Raw genomic sequence first — 17,404 nt, 5'->3', positions numbered from 1 at the left:
GAGAGGCTGATACTGTTTTTTTTCCTTTTTTTAATCCTCTTGTGAGTCAGAGCCGTATTGTGTACTTTGTAAAGAAACTAATGATTAATCTTTTTGGAACCATTAAGGCAGAAACCCACATAGTCTCTAAAGAATACACTAGGATTGTTATTATTCACATCACAATTTTCACATCTATTTGTCTTCCTTCCTCTAATCCTTTCTCTCCTTAATTAAAGAGCAGTTCCCTCTTTGACAAAGACTGAGATGAGAAAAACACATAAAAAATATCATATACATTTTTTTAACGCTCAAAACTCTGCATGAAAGCACCCCTATAATCACTGAGACATCATGCACACAGCAGATGTTTTAATCTGAGTCTTCTCTGTGTACTAGTGCAGCCCCTTTAGCTTCCCACTGTACGCAGAGATTTCAGGTGGCCAGTCAAGCATATCATTTGAATCAGAGCGAGATCAATGGACTTCATGCGCATGTAGTTTCATATTCTCTGAGCTCTGCACATAGCATAACCCCAGAGGGATATTGGTTCTCTTTGAACTTTAGAGGAACATTAGTGCAGGAATGTAGATTATTAGCGTTTGAAGCTGGTTATATAAAAATGCAGCCCACTGTATGTTCCCTGGCTTGGAATAATTGGTATTATTTGAAAGGGAGTTCAAGGAAATTAATTCAGAATTAAAACATCTCCCTCCTCACACACTAACAGGTGGATTGTATATTATTATCTCAGATTATTGTATAGCATGTATTTTATGCAAGCAAGATAGTACCAAGTGGCAACCTCTGGGTCTGAAAAGTGAAGCCAATGCTGAAGAGTCTTAAACTTCGTCGCAGGGGGCGACTCCTCTGGTTGCAAAAAGAAGTCTGATTGTATAGAAGTCTATGAGAAAATGAGCCTACTTCTCACTTGATTTATTACCTCAGTAAACATTGTAAACATGAGTTTGTGGTCTCAATCGCTAGTTTCAAGTCTTCTTCAATACAGCATGATGTTCATTTAGTAAATTATGGTCCCATTTAGAGTCAAATAGACCATAAAGCAGGGGATGCTTTAGGGCGTGGCTACCTTGTGATTGACAGGTCGCTACCCCGGCGTTGTCCGGTCACAGTGTGTTTTCAATTCATGAAAGTTAATTGTAACATTTTGGTCGCCTAAAAATGTCTTATTCAGCGTTCGGTTGTACTTAGCTCCACCCTCTCGTGTCACTTCTGGTTGCAAAGACCACGATAGCGACGGCAAAAGCCAAACTTGAAATTTCAAAACGGTAGTCCACAAACCAAAGAGTGATGTCACGGTGACTACGTCCACTTCTTATATACAGTCTATGGATATTACACAAGTATGGGTAAGCAATAATAGAACTCTGATATAACTCTGTTGAAAACATTAGAGTAGTGACTTTTATACAATACCTTAAAAAAAAAATCTATGCCTAAAACGTCCATTTTTCAAATTTTAATCTATTTCACACAGTTGCAAAAGTACTTACTGGACACCTGCAAGACTATTAGAAACAAGTATTTTCCATGGCTTTGGTACAGTGTAATACCTTTTATCTGACAGGTTTTATGCCTCCCACTGCTGTGGCGGGGTTTGATGAGGAGGAAGAGGTGACATAAATATGTAATTTCAGGCATATGCTGACACAGTTGAGGTCTCTTTGATGTATTTTATGTTATACGGTATATTTGACTTGACTAGAAATCATGATTTGAGCTGTTGCTTGTACAAACACTTTCAAGCCAACATATACCTTATGTGACTGTGAAACATGTGGTCCTATTCTGCGGCTTTGTTTTCTGCAAATGGCTGGTTGACGTTCGCTCCCCTGCTGGTTGCCATTTGGTACACCACAAGGGTGGAGAAAGATAAATCTCTTAGAAATTGTGGTTTTCGCCTAATGTGGTGGTGAAGCTACAACATGAACCATAACCACAACAAGAAGGTATAGAGCGTTTTGATTAGAATACATGTGGGCGTCATATGTAGTACAACGGTACAAAATGGTTGCTGAAATCCACAGCGGGTGATTAAAAGGAAGGAGATCGCTTTTCTATCAAAGACTGACATCAGCAGGTGTCAGAAACATTTTTGTCGCAGCAGTTGGAAAGAAGGACCAGCTAAATCACTTAACTTTCTTGGCTGAAATTGACATATTACATATTCTCTAACACCGAAAACACATGTCTGGACAATGTTTGCCAGTTTTATGAAATAATTTAAAGGGTGCAGTTGTTTTGAGCCGTTAGGAAAAATACAGTTTTCAAAAACTGTAAGTGTAGACATACAATAATACTGTCGAGGAATAGTTTAACATTTTCGATTTTGTACCAAATTTGCATGTCATTTTGTGTGCAATAAGAACGGCGTTCTTGCTTTTGTCGTGTCATTTGTACGCCGTGTAGTCAGTATTGACTGCGATGTAAATGCATGCATGCAATGCAACGTAAATATATCTACGCTCAGAGCTAATGATGTAGAATAAAAAGTGAAAAAGACAGCTCGTGTTGGGTGGGAGGGGAGGTGGATGCATCCAAATCAGGAGACCGGTGTTCGAGACTGGTGTTCATGTCCCAAAGTGTTTATGAGTTATATTAGTGACGTTTGTTTGACGTCTGTTTTCCGTACTTGTTACGTTGTTTACAATTTACTTAGTTTACGTACTTATTTTAAGGCCAACCATGATGTTTTTGCTGCCTAAACCTAAGTGAGAGGTTTTGTTGCCTAAACCTAACTATGTCTGTTACTGTAGTTTTGTTGCGTGGCACCAAAATGCATTCTCATGTCACGCAGAATGTCCTTTGTAATGTTGTGCTATATATACGCCTTCCCATGAGATCATGTTGGTTTAATCTGCACAATTTCTTAGACTCTTGTTGTCGCAGTGAGGTTGCCAGGCAACCATTGGAGACTCCAAGAAGTGACTACACCCAGTCAAGAAATAGGGCGACACATGACCCCTTTGTAAGACCACATCATGTCGTTTTTACACGTCTGTTTTTGCATGGATTAAACAAACCAGATACAGCCTGTTAATAAGTGAGTGAGTGTTTCCTTTGGACAGAGCCAGGCTAGCTGTTTTAGCCTGAGAGTGGTATCAATCCTCTCATGTAACTCTCAGCAAGAAAGCCAACAAGCCTACTTCTCAAAATGCTGAACTATTCCTTTAAGTCATATCATTCAAAATATGTTTCCGGCACTTTTAGCTTTTTTTATAGGCTGTTGTTTGTACATGAATATTTGTTAGCCATCATCATAAAGAAAGGCCCCACATAGCGTAGTCTAGGCAGCCTTATCAGCTGCAGTGTTATCTGATGAAGGGGCCCCGAAAGCCATCTCATCAGGCTAGGTATAGTGGCAGAGGAGGCTCATGGGAGGTGAAGGAGAAAAAGGAGAAAGGTGGGGGTGTTCTGCTCCATTAGGAGCTGCAGACGGAGGTATATATATCCACCGTGAAGGCTGCCGCCATCCGTCCCTTGCCTTTTAAAACTCCTCAGCTTTGATCACAAAGTACAACACAGACTGCTTTAAATGTTTCAACACACATGCAGGTCAATGACCGGGAGATACCCAAAGGATCAATAATGTTACAAATGACACAGACAGCTGGATGTGTTCTGAAAGGGACGTATTAATGTTAGTGAGTGAGTCTGAATGCACGCGGGAGTTGGGACACTATTTTGTTGTTTTTTTACTGAGGTGAAGCAAAGGAAGAAAAGAGGACATCAAGACGAGACAGTTTATTCTCAACTTCTGTGTTTTCTCATCTCTGCTTGACTAGAACTCCAAAAGACCTTTTGACGTCAGGCTTTCCCCAGACACTCACTCAGATTCCTAAGTGTAACTAAATCACCCCAAAGGTCATGTGCATCTATCAACCTGAAGATATATGTCCTGTTTATTGCCCATAAAGATCATTAGCATTTCCTCCCCTGCTGTCTTCCGTTCCCTTGTACAAACATCCACATCAATTCAATTCTCCACACTCAGAGAGCCCGGCCTGATTCACAGAGTAGCTCAAACAGCCATGCAGCAGAGGCAAACTCCATGTGCCGATCGAGAGCCATAAACGCTGAGGTCCATGGGCTCTTTGTTCTCCATTCAAAGAGTTCCTGTCACTTCCTTTCTCTCTTCCAGTCGGTCCCCACACAGTTCCTGTCAGTCTCCGGTTCAGTTATTCTAAAAATGTTTTCAGAGGCCTGGACTTCCTTCAGGCATCACACATGCACAATAAAAAAAGACTCTATTGTTTGTTTCAAAATGTGTGTTTCTGTCAAAGAGGATATCACAGTATTAGGCATAATGTCAGTATATCGATGACACGTTCAGTGTTCAGCTAGGCCTTTGGAAAGCTATTGTTGAATACTATTTGAGATATGACATAAAATATAGACATCCGGTGGCTGATTTGTGTCTCGCTGTCAGAGCGGAAGTGAACACTGACAGAGGAAGATGGATGTGAAAGAGCTTGTGTGGAGTAGCTAACCCAAAGGAATTGATTTAACACATGATACTGTAAAAGGAGAATTTCAGCCAGGAAACGTAGCACCCAGCTAGCAGGAGATAGGCGGGGTAGCGGCTCACCATCTGTCTCATGTAGGTAGATCGCTCAAACTTTTAGTGGTCACTGGTCGGTCCTTTGTCTGCAAGAATGCTGCTTGAAACATGAGGGTTTAAAGGAGACACATCATTTTCAGGTTCATACTTGTATTTCTGGTTTCTACTAGAACATGTTTGTGGCAGCTGCCAATTCTCTGGTGCTTGCTGTTGTTTCCCTTTTCCCTGGTGTTTTTTTGGTTGAGTTGCTGAGTGATTAGAGGGTTATTCAGTTCACCTGTTGCGCAGGGTGTGGGGACTGGCTCTTAAATGATAGTTGAGAGCAGCTTGGTGCATTCCCCTCTTGGCCAATCAGGGTGTAACGACGCCCTTTCTGTAGGGCTTAAAAGAGGAGGGAAACTGCACACCCAGTGTCATTCTGATCTCTCCTTCACTCACTTTTGGGATTCTGTGATCTTTGTGTTGTGTTTTGTTTGTTGAGAGTGTTGACTCCTAGTTGGGGAAACAAGTTAAGTGCCAACCAATTAGGTTACCTGCACTGGGACGATTAGGTGCTATTTGTGCAACAGCTGGCTTGCCTTACAATAGCCTAACGCCTGCAGGCTGTATTTTTGTATTCTATTCATTTGTTGATTTTCAATGAAACCCTTTATACCCATTTCTTTTAGTGTATTTTATTTGGGAAAACTTTAAAGGAGGGTAAAAGGAAAAACACAAACCAATATTTCATTTTCCTTAATTGTTTGTTAATATAGAGGCATTTGTTCATTATTGAAGAGGCATTTGTTCATTATTATTATTAAGAAGGCATTTTATTTTATATTATTATGTGGATGGGAACTGTTTTTCAGTCTTCTGACTGAACAACTAAAGTCTGGGGAACTCAGTACCGCCACATGTTTACATGCTTTAATGTTCAAAAAACACATTATTTTTCTCATACTGTCTGTCTGTGTATACCCGTATCACCCTCTGTCTGAAACGCTCCGTTTATAGCACCCGTCTCTTTAAGGACCCATCCTGAAAAAGCCCAGTATGCTCTGATTGGCTTGCGGGAATAATATGGCGCACCATATCATATTACTTTGACTAAAGATTATTGCAGTATTAAGTTGCACAGGTTGTATATATAGGGGCATAGGTGACAGGAAGAGGAGAGCACAGGATCCGGGAGAGTCCACAGTTCTGACTAGACAGCCGAACAGACAGTTCAAACCACAGTTCAGGCTCAGATCAACACGCTACAGAATTGAAAACCCTGGTATGTTCATTCATCATCATTGTTCAAACCACTTCAATAAACATTCAACCGAACTGTAAATAACGACTGCTCTGTTGTATTGGGTCTGCGTAAGATCATTCCTACCCTACCTGTGTATAATGGCAACTGGAAAAAGGAACACTGGAAAGATTAAAAATTACCATTACAGCAGCTTTTGTTTTTGCAGATCTCAGAGCAGATTTCACAACTTGTGGGTTACCTTCTAGACACAACCCACCTTTGCAAAGGTAGTTCTCAAGCTGTGGGCGATATATTCTAATGAGCCTGCATGATATAGAGATTTACCTCTGTCTACAGGATAGATGGGAGATACCAAATTATGTACAGCAGATGATGGATTTGTTGCCCAAACAACACATATCTCCACAGCTGCAAAGTTCTTATCATCAGTGAACATCAACAGGCCGTCCAGAACATAAAGCCATTCACTCTAGCCCTTCATTTCTCACACAATAAGGTCTTCCTGTTGCACTATGAATTTCAAAGAGGCGTCTGGCTTCTCTGTTCCTGGAAGGCATCGGGGGAAGTGCAGCAGAAGTTACTTTATCTGACAAAGTGAACGCTTTTAACGAGATAAGCTCTGCACTTATATGAGCAGTCAGCACAGAGTGCGGCTCTGACTGTGATTAAAGATGATGGGTTTCATTAAAAAGTAATGAGCATGTTCTATGTACGCTCCTCGTCCTTCCATTAATAGGCTCATGAGCTGACAGCACTATACTGTACGCTTCTGCATGATGAGTGGAGCTGAAAAACATCAGCTGACTTGAGGTCGGTTGTTGCACAGACTGACAGCCACGGGCTCGTCTTTATGGTTCACCTCCGATTCCAGACTAAACAAGCCTATCTAGCATACATTGTATAGCAGAGACAGTTTATTGTGGAATGTGCAGTGCTTGTGCACAAAAAGAAATACTGTAGTCCTACATACACACGGACACACACACAGGCAGTTGCTGTAGTGGATGGTAGACCACAGGGTGTAGGCAGACAGCCAGTGAGTCAAAATGAGGCCCAAAGTAACCACTCTGAAATGAACGCTTTAGAGGACAGCCAAACCACGACATCAAACACACAGACACACACAGAGAGTGAGAGGAAAGAGGCACTGAATCCAAACAGTTGTTAGCGATGTTGTGTGCGGACTAAGGCCTTCAGGAAAAAAAGTTTGGAAAGACAGCAATTTGGGAAAGTCTTTGAGGAAAAGTGTTTTGAGAAAACAATACATCCCACGCCAAAAAACAAAAAGTCTGGGTCAACAAAGAAATGAGATCAGACAGGTTTGAGCCAATGTTGCTGCTATTTTTGTATCTGCACTCCCATCTTAGTGATAAGAAGTAGTTAAGTGAAATTAAACATTACAAGAGCAGGAGGTAATCAGTTTCATGTCGTACTCTGATTAAAGCCACAGAGGTTCTGAACTTAATTAATGGAGCTAAATGCAAATGCCTCCGCATGGCTCTCAACATGGAGACGGCTCGCAGCTAACAGTGCAAACAACGGCAACGGTGCTGACAGAGCTAACAAGAGTCGGCCATTAGCTAGCCAGTGGGGCACAAAACAAGCCGGCCCGGCTATATCAACAATACACAGAGAAACTCGGATTGCAACACACACAAATAAAGCGTAACATGCTTGGCTCAGGTAGACATTACTCCTCTTTATCTTTACCAGGCAGCATCCTTCAGGTCTGGAAAGTGAAGCCAGTGCTGAAGTGTCTTAAACTTGCATTCTCTCTAATAGCCAGCAGGGGGCGACTCCTCTGGTTGCTAAAATAAGTCTGATTGTATAGAAGTCTATGAGAAAATGACCCTACTTCTCACTTGATTTATTACCTCAGTAAACATTGTAATCATGAGTTAATGGTCTCAATCGCTAGTTTCAAGTCTTCTTCGATACAGCATGATGTTCCTTTAGAAAATGATGGTACCATTAATGAGTCAAATAGACCATAAAGCAGGGGATGCTTTCCTTTTCACAGTGTGTTTTCAGTTCATGAAATATAATTGAAACCTTTTTGGTCACCTAAAAATGTCTCGTTCAGCGTTCAGTTGTACCTCTCGAGTCACTTCTGGTTGCAAAAAAGCGAAATGGCGACGGCCAAAATGTTGGATGACATTACGGTGACTACATCCACTTCTTATTTAGGCTACAGTCTATGATCTTTACATAGCAAATAATAGTTTGTTGCTATATTAATGCTCTGAATATTGTATATAGAACCTTTAATGCTAACATTTTTTAAGTAAGTAACCTGTTTGGTCATGTGTAAAAGCTGGAACGGCTCGGTTAGGTCAGGTTGAGTCTTCCAAAAGCTCCTTAAAATCCACAAAACTATTTTTTCATTTTGCATATCATGAATGTGAGAACACTTATTTTATCTACTAAAACGAAGGGGAAAAACAATCATTTTTAATACTGCGATGACATGACTTATTTGGATTATGCTGGTTTCCAACACTTGCACAGCCTAGATAAATGTATCCTTGAGTGTTTTATATATTTCTCCTACTTCTCCAGGCCGTTTTTATGCCGGTATGTTGAGACATTTCTTTCCACGAGACATTTATCATCTGACATTTTCCACCAACTCTTTGTCCACGGGGATTGTTTTCTGTAAATAGAAACTGTCACCAGCTAACAGTGGCTGCTACGGGGATTTGAAATATGACCACAGTCACTGAAAGGACATAAACACAACTTGGCAGCTTCACCTGCACAGAAGCAATTGTCGGTGCCAGCGGGGGTACCAGCACATCTATGAGCAGTTTCTCAGGCCCAAACAAGGATTTCTTTCTGTATGAGAGGATTATTTAATCGTAGCCAAGAATTACACTGACTGCTCAGCAAGCATACAAAAATGGCTTATATCTTTCCCCAAGGAATACCTTCTGAAACTTGTCGATGAATGCTTGAGATGTTTGTGAAGCTGTACAAATCCCAAACAATTGCAGCCGTTTAAAGAAAAAGACGTTCAGACAATACAGTGTGTCTGAGCACTTCTCTCCCACAATCCTTCGGGGAGACTCATGTTTCTCTGAAAGCTTTCATGCTGTTCCAGAAAGTTTGGAGTTCCTGCTGTCTGCAGTCCTGCAGCTCCCTGAACTGTGAGGTCAGTGGGAGGGAAAGGTGGTTCAGGGTTGGAGCTAAAGCCAGAGACAGGCCAGAGGCCAGAGCATTATGAAACACACAAACACACAGCTGTGTGTGGACAGCCTCCCACTGTTCTTGCCGATCCACCACAACAGCCCGCTAATCCCTCTTAGATCTGCTCATCAGGGCCAGACAGTACCCATCCAGTGGCGCTGCCGCATCTGGTGGAACCAAACAGCGGAATAATCTCCGCTTACGGCCGCAGCAGAATGGAGCAGGGGGCCCAGGAGGTGGGAGCCCTGATGGGGGCCCTCCGGATCCCCTGCTGTAACCCGTCCACTCCTCTCTGCCCCACTGAGAGAGAAAAACTTGAAAGAAGGAAAGATGTCATGAGGACGTATGTACCTCAAGCACATGTGTATGAGTTTGTTGTTCTTTCAATTGTATGCAAGGATACTGTTCAAGTTAGATATATCAACCAAGGTGCCCAAATATAATTGTGTTTCCAAGTTATATTTATTATCCTATTAGAAAAAAAAAAAAACAATAAAGGGAAACAAAAAAACAACCAGACTTGTATACAATAAAAGTGTTTAAAACCAATAAATTCTTAACGAGATTAGGTGCAAGAGGATTTGCATGGCTGCCCCAGACTCAGCAGATCTAGTAAAAGCAAATAGCTGAATAGTTTAATGTGACTTAACCCACATGTACTGGGCAGTGGGATCGTGTTTACTCGCACAATGAATTACATTATTTTCTTTTCCTCTATGATAAGAATGATTTCATATGATCAAGGTATATTCATTATTTTTGACTAATTACTGACTACTGACAGGTTTTCATAAAGGTTTTAGAAATCTTCCTAGCCCATAGGATTTTGAAGTTTTTTGTGTGACAACAGTGATATCATCTGTGCTTTAAGAATATATGACATGCTCTCCTTGTATGTTTATCCACTATTTTTATGATTTTTCTGCAGGTTAAACTACAGACCATCTTGCGATGGCATAACACCAGCCGTGACACCAAATCAGGCCAGGGGCGTAAAGTAGGGGGGCCCCTTTCCCAAGTCCAACAACCCTACTTCCGGCGCTCTTGCTCGGACCACACACATTTTCAAACTTGTCCTTCATTTTGATTTCAACACACCTGTAAGGTTTCATGTCTGCATCTTGCATGCTTGCATCGCTATCACGGTGAAAAAAATCTGTCCGCAGACAGACAGCAGTATAAACAGCTGGCAAAGATCTCAAAAAACACTTCAGTGGTAGTTCTCGCTTCAGGTGTCTCCAGGACTACATTTTGCCATGAGGACGCACACACAAGGTGAAACAAGGACAACCTGGTGTCGCTCCCAGCTCGTCAAATAGCGCCGATTGGGCAGCGTCCCTCGGTATCGGAAACCAACACAAGGAGGCACCATTTAGCAACAGTATGTGACAAACCGGGCTTTCAACTAACTCCAATGTAAACCCACCCACGACTGTCAAGCAGGAAACCGTTGTCCGTGTGAAACTAAAAGTGACGTAGACTTATTTTGTAACGTCAGTCGTTAGTCATGTGACTCGTCGGTATCGTCAGTCAGTAGTCAGTGAAGCTAACGTCAACCACGGCCGTTTCCTAAGCGTATCTTAGTGGTTGTTTTAACTAAACTTCCTGTGAAAATACGTTTATTTTGAAAGGACACTATGCATGTAATGAGCACGCCATCCGTCTCCGATGCTGAGGGTCGCTGACCAAGCGATGGTATTTGACGAGTTGGGAGTGAGAATGTGATGTTCAGGAACACAATTCCTTAAAAGCGCCTTTCACACTGACAATGCTGTTACTGCAACAGAGGGATGTTTTGTTAACCAATAACTTATAAGCAGCCCAAAACATGGCTGTGATGTGAACAACACTCCACATAATGAAAATGACAATGCTGATGAGTGCATCTAGATGATCCAAAATTCACAGTGATGATCAATTTGCCAGTGATAGACAGAGCACCTGAAGCGGAGGCTATTTAATCACTCGCATTCTAATGGACGTCGCCCCAATCTTCTGGATTGTATTTACACTAAAAGCTTCATGCACGCTGACCTGATTTGGACTCCTATTCTGTGACAAAAGGCAACAAATAAATTTCCCTTGAGAGACAGAAAATCCAAAGAACGTGCCATAAAACTACTGTTTAAGCATACGGCTGAAGTGGATGTTATTGAAAAGGATACATTACAAGGTTGACCTGAGGTCAGTGCTCATTCCTTCACTGGGGACAAGCTAACAGCAGAGCAGCAGTGGGTGGAAACAGCTGTCTGCATGTTTTTTTCTCTCTGCACTTGAGCACCACCTCAGTTACCCTGCATCCTCTTTTTACACACGCCCATTACCAAAACAAGAACAGTCCCCTTCACATACTCCAGGAATGTTACAAAGCTATGCATGCCTCTCACCAGCTATGCACTGCAGGATATAATATTTACATGCTGATGATGTGTGATGTGTGCTGATGTTATTGTTACACAATAATAATAATAATAATAATAATACAAGTTAAGTCACATTGTGTTTGTGGGATAGCCCACCAAAGAAAACACATTGAGTTAGTAAAAAACATAGTATAAGTAAGTTTATTCGCATAGCCCTTTGTGAGCAAACATCATAAAACTGCTTCACAATGATAAGAATTTTGAATTTAGATGTTATAAATATGAAATCCAGTGCATTTAGTGACGGTACAGGGACAACCAACACACCTCGGTCAGAGGATATGTGAGCCTGCTGTGGCTCAGGAGGTAGAGTAGGTTGTCCACTTATCGCTATATAAATGCAGTCCATTTACCTTCAAGGCATAACAGTAGAATAAGTCATAAACCATTCATTTGACTTGACCTTACCAATGAAAAAAGAGACACAATACATCGTTCTAATTTAATAAACAGACCTAAGCAAGTAGTTTTGTTGCGGTTTTGTGTTTTGTTTCAATTTACACCGTGAGCCACATGTTTAAAACAGTATAACACTGCAACCGTAATCCGGGAGAAAATACATCTCCCCTCGACACATAATTGAGAATGCAGTTTAGTTGAATGGGAATGCAATTTTGCAGGAGAGAGGGTTGGATTGTCTTGCATTAAGTTGCAGAAAACTCATTTTTACCCTTGATTTAACAAGTCATGTAAATCTGTCTGAAATGTATAAATGGATATCATCTGCATAGCAGTGTTTATAGATACAGTACCTTTTTAAAAGTATTACTACTTCTGCCCAAGGATAGGAAGGAACGATGTAAACTGAAAGGGGCCCAAAGGGGAACCCTGAGGCACACCACAGGAAAGAGCAGCAGTATTAAGTTTCCTCTGCAGTTTTAGTTTAGATTTAGATTTATATGCACACAGGACTGACATATATGGTCTTGCTCAAGGGAAAATTATTTAAAAAAATAATAGAAGTCTGTCAACGTAACAAGTTCTTTATGAATTGTAGTGGTTGAGTTTTGGAAGTTTCCCAAAATAATCCTTTGTGGCACAGATTTTTAGACTATAAAGAAGTAGCTCCAGTTTAGCAGATGTGCTGTTTGCCATCTTCTGCCAAAATATAACGCTCACTTGAGCATAAAGAAAAAGGAGGGCTATGGGCCAGAACAAAGCAAACATCACTACGGATTGCAAAACCCAAAGGTTAATTCATCTTTGGGGCAGAGAGGAGACAGACAGATGGGACAGGGAATATCAAAATTCATCATCAAAAATCTTTCCAAAGCATCAATTGTCCCAGCAGAGAAACGCACACAAACATCAGCTTAGGATACAGGCTTACGTAGCGCTATATTAATCCAGGCTCCACCGTTAGTCCAACAGCATCATTTCTATGTATACAATATACATACATACATATTTTTCCAGGATGGCAGGATGACAGACCCCAGTGTGGTGCCGAATCAGTCGTGATGGAAAAACAAAAACAAGCTGCAGGCTTCATACTGATGTTTATATTATGAACTTGTTTCGGATTATCATTGGAGCTCTCTGTATATAAGCTCTGTTGTGCATATTTTACGTAGCGTTGCACTTGTTTGTTTTTAGCAGTGTGGGTGTGTGCAATTACATTATGCATTGTAATTCAGTCTGCTTTTCCATCATTAAAACATGTTTTAAATTACATCTAAATTAGATTAGTTTCTATTAAAAGGCAGAAGTCTTCATGTCATCTAATTCTATACGGTAATGAAGCATGCATCAGCCATCCGTGTTAAATGTTGTCTTGATAGTGACTATAGGAGGAGCTCTTTCACCCTCATTTATCCACTTCCTCCCTGACATCTGAAAATGAGGAGGCATCCCAGGCCGCCACTGGACGCTGGTGCCAGTCTGCAACACACCATAATCCACCACAGACTTAATGAGCTTAATGTGCACTCCCAGGCCTCTGAGCTTAAAGGCATGTGCACTGTATGCACTGTGTTGCACTGTTTGTGTGCAATCCTCTGCATACAAAAAAAAATCAGACACACAAGCACTGAGGTGTGTCTGCTGCTGTGATTGGTCATAACTTTCTGATACAGTAGCTCTAGTAGTTCTCTGTGAGGAAAGACATGACTTCATAATCTTGTGATATATTTCAGTGTGCCCACAGACACAGTGGTTTAATCATTATCATTAGACCCACATTACGTGTCTGCGACCATCTGGTGCCAAAGTGACTGTGCAAACAGCTGACATGCATCCGGGGCCGGCTGAGGCCGAACGTAGACTTTCACTTGTAAACAAGCCATATGTCGTCATGCAGCCTAAAGTCTTTAGGGGGAAAGTAAATGCAGACCTCAGAGCCTTAACAGACTTCACAGTGGTGCTGAGGCTTCCAAGAATAGGAACAGATTTCAGAGCTTGATTGGGGATAAACTGTGATTTAGTCCTCAGACCCACAGCCCACTCTGCCCCCAACACTAACACTCACTTTCTCTCCCACTGCTGCAGTCAATGACCACATCACAGGCTCTGCCACGCAAACCAGCATCAATCAACATGTGTTCCCTATTCAAACATGTGATCAAGAATTAAAAAGAAGTTGTGTTATTCAGATGGAACACAAATATCTAATCCATTTAAATATATTATACACAAAACATTCAGAAAATATACAAAAGTACTAAACAAATTAATGAAAAGTACCACATCTAATATGAGGGTTTAAGATAAGTAAAATTTGTGGCAATATTAATCTTTTGTTTGATATATAATGTATGACCAAGAAAAAGAAAAGGAAAAGCACAAAATTGTGAATTTTCTTATTTCTCTGGGAGAAAAACACTTGACCAGTTTGTAGTACACACCATACAAGCTAAAGGAAACTGTAAACAGTGAATTAGCATATACTGTACAGTAGAGTTAATGTGATTAATGTTGTGGAACTCTGAGGATTGTATGTGAGGGATTGTTGCATTAACACCCAGCCTTCACACACAAGTGACTCAGACTGTAAGTGATGACGAATTTGCTATTGTGTGGGTATTTATTTCATATTTACTGAAATCAAACAAAGCAAAAGATTCAATCTCCTCTGTCAATTGAAAACATAATATCTGATATCTATTTAAAGGACCAGTGTGTAACTATTAGGGGGAGCTATTGGCAGAAATGGAATATTAATAAGTATGTTGTCTTTATTGTATAATCACCTGAAAATAAGGATCGTTGTGTTTCCGTTACCTTAGATTGAGCCGTTTATATCTACATACGGAGCGGGTCCTCTTCACGGAGCCGGCCGCCATGTTTCTACAGTAGCCCAAAACGGACAAACTCTATGCACTGGCTCTGCTCCAAATTACCTACACTACAACTGGATCTAGAGACGGCCATTTGCGTTTTCACTGTAGTTCTCCTACACATTTGGCATACAGGAAAGACTTCAGTTGGTTGCAATCTGCAACCTCACCGCTAGATACCGCCAAATCCTACACACTGCTCCTTTAATTCTATGACAACAAAATAAATGACTGAAGATTTGAGATACTGTGTGTTGTGAGAATATACAATCTGAATGGTGATGGACTTAAAATGGCTTATCTAATAAGTGAACACCGTCAACAACTCTAATCTTTATCTCAAGGGTGATGCTTCTGCAGGCCCTACGTCATACTGGCCTGTTAAATGTTTTGTCTTATTAGTTGGTACATGGTGTCATTTTAATCCTTGTTGTCATATTATATCCTTGAGTGAATTGGTGAATATCTCCCCGCTCCTCTCCTGGAAATACTCCGCTTGCTTCTGATTTGGCTCCATCATCGCCGCAGCTGTGGAAAAGTGTAGCGCCTGACATTTAAGACTCACTCCTGAGATGCAGAGCTCCTTCTTGCATAAGTGATCGCTATAGCACATGCAAACGGAAAGATTGTATGTTTCCACTGCGCTAATCTCCCATTACTGCCATGTTGTGACAACTGATATTATAAGGCACACTTTTTTTTACTTTTTGAAGATAATGTGACTAAAGACTGAGTTCTCTGCTCTTACGTGGCTGATTAGATTCAATAATAGCTACAACCAGGTTACAACAGTTACAGTTTCCTGAAGGATTGGTTATTAAATTGTACACTATATTCTCATTTATATATGGTTACACATATCTCTGACTGAGCAAGAGGCTAACAACTGAATCTATTGGACCGAGCAGGACTCTGGTACGCTAACTCTTGGATATAAGATCAGTGAAACATGCTGCTCTTGAATTATTCCAGTCCAATATTTCTGCTTCAGTTCTTTCAAAGTGGCACAAGAGACTTATGTTCAGCACTCCTACGCACCTCTCTGTAAAGCTCGAGTGTGCTCGCTTGTTTTGAAACTGTGCATTCCAAAAATCTCTCACTACTGTTTTTCATTTTTATTGCTGGCCTAGAACTAATCCATTAGTTGCAAGGAGAGCTGAAGGGGCGCAGAGACGTCGAGAGTTTAATGAAATATCTGCTTCCAGGTTCTTTTAACACTGTGGACCTTCAGGGTTTCACTTCAGGGCTTTGTTGCCGTATCCCTCTTTCCCCTCAGGTGCTGAGCAGGAAATTGAGGGATGAATCCGTACACATTGAAGCGCTGATTAAGACCTGATGTTGCCATGCTGCATGTGCCATGTTATCAGACCCATGGATGGAGTTTAGCGATGACCAAATAAGGTTTTATAGTAAGTGACAATAAAACTGATGACATGTACTTGCTATCTATGACTCATCTGCACCTACTAAAAGCTGTGGTAATACTGTTCTGTAATGATTATATATTAGACCTTGAAATCACTGCTTTATGTGGGTTATTAAAATACAATATGGTCTCAGGCTTTACAAAAAGCAACATGAAGAATGTTTTACCAGCAACGCAAGAAACCAGAAAATGAATATATAAATATACCCTGTAGGCACTGTAATAAAACAATTGAGTTAAACTTATCATCAGAGTAGATCAAATTAGCTGCTGTTCAAACAAGACACATCTAATACAATCATCTGCTGTGCCACATTGTTCTCCATGTCAGGATTATGATATGTGCTATAAACTGTGGCGAATGTACATGGTAATCCCTAATCTTCTTAGCCAACTTCAGTTGCTTAATTAAAGACTCCATTCAACAGAACAACACAAAGGCATTTCATCATTCTACCATGATTACAGGACTTCCCAACGTGATAATCAGCTCTAGGTCATTACAAATGTTTCCTCATATGATCATCAGAATAGAAAGCCGCCATTCTTCTTCTTCTTCTGTGCTTTCAAACATGATATTAATTCTCTTTCATCTTGAGGGAGGCAGGACAAGCAGGACAGCAGATATCCTTTATGACATGAACAGAGATTTGTCTGAAGCGGGGATTTTTTTCTCTGATGACATTTAGTTTAATGCAAGAATGGAAACTTTCTGACTGATAAGCCTTCAAACTCGTTGAACTTTTACTCAGACTGGCCATCCTGGATCATACTTCATATCTGACACAACAATCTCTGGTGTTGTTTTAAAGCAGTCTGAACTTATTGGTTAAGTGTCTCAGATATAGGCCTAACTGGTAAGGACCATACTTGCCAACCCTCCCAATTTTCCCGGGAGACTCCCGTTTTTCATGGCAAATTTTCACACTTTTCTTCCTTTTGAACATCTTAGCCTGTTTCTGAAACTGAACTGTGTGTATAATCTCTACTGTTTCCACCCGGACGACAATAGAGCTACATCAACTGTCGTTTCCAGGCAAAAGAGAGCAGTCTATGTTCGCGACGTAGCGCATTGTGAGCTCATGTTTAAGTTGCGCTCGCCACAGCATGCAGCGCCCAAAGTTGGCCCTTGCTCGATGCAGCGAAAAACCGTTGTGGCGCGGCGCAAGCCACTGGAAATAATATGTTTCAGTGTGCAGTAGTGCCATTGTCATGTTGTGTTGGAAAAGGACCTTCAGTGAGTAAGAGAAGGAGAGAAAAATGGAGAGTACTAAGAGAAATAAATACTCA

This window comes from Sebastes umbrosus, chromosome 14, assembly GCF_015220745.1.
Source record: "Sebastes umbrosus isolate fSebUmb1 chromosome 14, fSebUmb1.pri, whole genome shotgun sequence".
NCBI classification, from domain to species: Eukaryota; Metazoa; Chordata; class Actinopteri; order Perciformes; family Sebastidae; genus Sebastes; species Sebastes umbrosus.
This window is presented reverse-complemented; position numbering follows the sequence as displayed.